Below are 5,000 nucleotides of genomic sequence, written 5' to 3'. Positions count from 1 at the left end.
CCCCACCACCACCACCCCCACCATCATCTACTGCTACTACCCCCCCTCCCCCCCACCGCAAAATCCCTCCCACCACTGACCCTCATTCTCACCCCCCCCCCCCACTAACCTCCCCGATAAAAACGCCACTACCCCGTCCACCAGCATTATTAATATTAGTAGTATTATAATATCACCCCCCCCCCCTCTCCCATCACCACTATACCGTTCCTCACCACCCCGCACGATCTCAGCATCAACCTTTCTCTCTCTCTCTGTCTGTCTCTCTCGCTCTGTCTTTCTCTCTCTCTCTCTCTCTATCTATCTATCTATCTATCTATCTATCTATCTATCTATCTATCTCTCTCTCTCTCTCTCTCTCTCATCCCTCCCTCCCTCTCTCTCTCTCTCTATCTCTCTCTCTTTCTATTTCCCTCTCTCTCTCTATCTATCTATCTATCTATATCTCTCTCTCTCTCTTTATCTACCTATCTCTATCTATCTATCTATCTACCTATCTCTATCTCTATCTCTCTCTCGAAACCGTAACGGGAGGAGCGGCGAGAAGGAGGAACGAGGGACGAGATCAATACTCGAAGCTCGGTAGATCTCCCCTTCTCTCTCTCTCTCTCTCTCTCTCTCTCTCTCTCTCTCTCTCTCTCTCTCTCTCTCCGTTTTTTTTTCTGTCTGCCTGTCTCTCTTTGTTTCTGTTTCTGGCTCTTTATCTTCCTGTCTCTGTTTTTGTCTTTGTCTCTGTTTCTGTTTCTACCTCTACCTCTACCTGTGTCTCTTTTCCTGTCCCGGTCACTGTGCATGCCTTCGTCTGTCTCTGCCTCTGCCTTTGTTTATGTCTCTGTTTCTGTCTGTCTGTCTGTCTGTTTGCCTCTGCCTTTGTTTCCGTCTCTGTTTCTGCCTGTCTGTCTGTCTGTCTGTCTGTCTCTGTTTCTGTCTGTCTGTCTCTGTTTCTGTCTGTCTGTCTCTGTTTCTGTCTGTCTCTGTTTCTGTCTGTCTGTCTGTCTGTCTGTGACCCTCTCACCCTCTCTCTCTCACACACACACAAACCCATAAATCCTCTGACACAATCTTCAGGAACAATCATCACAGACCCACAATCCTCACTCCCAACGCATTCCTCATTCGCAACACAGTCACCGTCACCGTCACAGTCGCTACTCCCAACAAAGTCACTTCGAATACAGTCATTACTGGCAACTCAGCCATCAGTACCAACGCCATAAGTGATGATGTAAATATAGTGGCGTTTTATCTGCCATTAGAAAGAAAGAAAGAAGGAAAGAAAGAACGAGATGAAAATAGGAAAATCGGGGGAAAACTTAGGGGAAAACTTGGGGAAATGGGAAAAATGGCGGACATAAAATCGCAAAAATCGGGAGGAAAAAGTGCGACACAAAAATCGTGAAATCGGAAATAAGGGAGACGCGATAATCGGAAGGATGAACAACATCGGAAAATCGGACAAAAAAAAAAAAAAAAAAAGTGGGACACAAAATTGGAAAATCGGGGGGGGAAAAAAAATCGTGAAATCAGAAAACAAGGCAAACGAAATCGGGAATTCAGAACAAAGGTAAACAATTCCGAGAAATCGAGAGAGAGAGAGAGAAAAAAAAAAAAAAAAAACAGGGAAATCGGGGGGGGGGGGAGGATGACATCGGGAAAAATCGAGAAAGAATTTAAACGCGGACGCATTCGTAGCATCAAACCGCACGTCACTTGAAGGGGAAAATCATATTGATTACATGTCTTTTCTCCCCGATGCCTTGTCGTCCGAAAATTATTGAAATAGAGTGAAACAAATAAAATACATTGAAATGATGTGAAGTGAATGGTAGGAAATAAAAAAAAAAAATCAGATCAAATTGAAATTGAATCGATGTGAGGTGAATGATATGAAATGAAAAAAAATAAATAAATAAAATACACTGAACTGAAGTGAACTGAACGATAGGAAATAAAAAAAATAATAAATCAAACTAAAAACACACAGTTGAGGTGAACTGAATGATATGAAATGAAAAAAAATTAATCAAACTGAAATAAAATACACTGAACTAAAGTGAACTGAACGATACAAGATAAAAAAAAATGAAACCAGACTGAAATAACGTGAGATTAAATGAGATGCGGCAAGACGGGATGAGAGGAAAGATGACATGACAAAATGAAATGAACCGAAACGAACTGAAATTAGAGGAAAAGCGACGGCGTAAATTAAGATGAAGCAAACTGAACTGAAATGAACTTGAACAAATGAGATGAGATGGAGTAAAGTAATTGAACTGAAACTGAAGTGTATTATATGAAATAAAGCAACTAGCAGTTAACTGAAATAGAGATGACATGAGATGAAATATAATAAAGTGAACTGTAATGAAATAAAATAAAATAATATTAGATGCCATAAGACTCAATCAAATAAAGGGTTCCGAATTTGTCGAAATAAAAAGAAGTGAGTTTAAATTAAATGGAATAAACCGAAGTAAACTGAAGTGATGTGGATTACCCTGAGCTAATCCGGAATAAAAACCTCAAAAGGGTTTTAAATTTACCTGATAAAAATGGTTATCAATCACGCATTTCTTCACCTGTGGCTCAGTTTAGTGACACTGACATGACAGTGACATTGACAGTGCCAGCGAATTCTTTCATTATCACTATCCCTACACTGATGCCATATTTCATTAACAAAGACCTATTAACACTATAATTCCATTTTGTCATTTATGTCTCTTTCCTTTTCTATTTCTAGTGACGTGAATTCTTTGTCATGTTTTTAGTATTCGTCAATACAGTATCTATAGAAATACTGTAATGGATTAGGAAGCACAGATTCTGTATTTAACGGCAAGTGAAGAGCGAGATGTGAAGGATGATTATCTACGTCCAAATAAATCGTCCTTCTTTCATATTTCATTATTTTAGAAATAACACAAAAACATATGCCACAAAAAAATTTTGGAAGTACATAGGTGCAAATACCATTAAATGTCTCAGAAGTACAAAATCTGTAAGAAAATGGCCTTGCTTGCATAACTGCTTTATTCTTTAACAACACTAGCAAATTGGTTCTTGGCCTCAGGGCAAACCACCCATAAATCTGCATCATAATCCGCGATCACCTACTAAGGCACCAGAGACCGGAGCAGTCTGGATTCACTCCTGGCAAGTCCACAATAGACCGTATCTTAGCGCTTCGAGTAATTGTGGAACGCCGTCGTGAGTTCGGACGTGGGTTGCTTGCAGCCTACATCGACCTCAGGAAGGCGTTTGACTCGGTGAAAGTGCTGTAAAGTCTACTGGGGGCCTGTCGAATTTCTTCCCTTTTAATTCAGGGGAGAGGTAACACTTTTCAACACCTGCATGGACTGGATAATGGGCAGAGCTACTATCCAAAATCAGTGTGGTGCAACACTGGGCAATATCAAGGTCTCAGACCTTGACTTTGTCGATGATGTTGCTATCCTATCTGAGTCTCTGGAGTCACTAGTGGCGGCTCTTGATGCATTTAGAATGAGGCAAAGCCCTTGGGCCTAGAGGTCTCCTGGACCAAGACCTAGATTCAGGGGCCTGTTAGGGGAACCCGTTCAGTTGATCCATGCTTGAGGTGAGGACGTTAGAGTCACAGAGAACTTTGGATACCTTGGTAACGTAGTTCATATCTCTGGGCCATAAGACCAAGAAGTCAGCAGACGGATTGGTCTGGCAACAAGAGCCATGAACTCGATCAACAAGAGCATTTGGAGATATCGGTACCTATGCAGAAGGACAAAGCTACATGTCTTCAAGGCCTTGATACTGCCAGTTTTGCTCTATGGAAGCAAAACCTTGATGCTACCTCGTGCCTTGGAGTCTCGTCTTGATGCCTTTTGTAACAAGTCTCTTCACCGGGTCATGGGGTACAGTTGGCAGGACAATGTGTCTAACCGACAGCCACACCGATAGACTGGCATGGGACCTGTTACTTGCATAATCCTGGATCACCAACTCAGGTTATATGGGCAGGATGACCCTGTCCATCAGGTTGTCTCTCTGCGAGACAATTCTGGGTGGAGGAGTCCCGCGGGACGACCTAGGAGGTCATGTCTTGGGGAGCTCGACCAGACCTGTCGCGAGGAGTTAGAGATGGGCCGAGAGCCTGCCTGGAGACTCGTCATGAAGGGTGGATGCGGCCATGCGCCCCCGTCGATGATGATGATGATAATCTGTCAGTAACATTTTGCGTATTTATTTTAACAACAAAAGAACAAAAAAAAAAACTAATAATAATAATAAAAAAAAATAAACAAACAAAAACGTCCTATGGAGGTTTTAGTAATAATTTAACAGATAACGAATGCAGTGTATGACATCGCGTCTCTTACTACAAAAAAACATATATATAACACGCAATACACCGTAACTAGATTTTTTTTTTTTCTCAGAACAGGATGTAAAGATTCTCAGGCTCGTTTCTTTACAAGGACATTCGTAATGCCGTCATGTGCACGTCAGATCGTGTGGTGATTATATGAATCTCAGAACAAAGGTCTGTTTCTTTCTTCTGTGTTTCTCTCTCTTTTTAAACATTTATTATAAATTCAAACAAGAATCTAAATCCACAAGTTAAATTAATCAAAGAAGAGCTGGCCCAACACACACACTGCACGGACTATCGTGAAGAGAAGTTAAGTCCTCTCTACTCAGCTACAGTGCAAGTTCGAACCGCCTGAGTTTCAGTTCACGAAGCAGCTGGGTGATTTGTACTGTAGATACCTTACTGCGAAGAATGCATGGGGTGAGGGGAAATGGGTGTAGAGGTAACAGATGATAATACTATATGATAGAGGGGGTCGAGTTACACAAGAGCGATAAGGCACTGTATGGGACATGTATTATACACAGCTGCAGCAACAGTACTACTACTGTCTTGTAAAATGATCACTGTAACACAAATAGTAAACCTGCAGTTCCCATTTATCATATTTTACACATATAATAATCAAACGAAAGTAACAGAGATGTCA

The 5,000-nt window shown here is 41.4% G+C and overlaps 1 protein-coding gene across 5 annotated transcripts in view; it reads right to left on the bottom strand.

Moving 5' to 3' along the window:
* The window catches only part of LOC119581176 (protein Star-like), a 33,619-nt gene that overhangs the window by 12,317 nt on the left and 16,302 nt on the right, over positions 1 to 5,000 (bottom strand). The gene's annotated exons all lie outside the window — the stretch shown is intronic.

This window comes from Penaeus monodon, chromosome 14 (genome assembly GCF_015228065.2).
Source record: "Penaeus monodon isolate SGIC_2016 chromosome 14, NSTDA_Pmon_1, whole genome shotgun sequence".
In the NCBI taxonomy this organism is placed as follows: domain Eukaryota; kingdom Metazoa; phylum Arthropoda; class Malacostraca; order Decapoda; family Penaeidae; genus Penaeus; species Penaeus monodon.
This window is presented reverse-complemented; position numbering and strand designations above follow the sequence as displayed.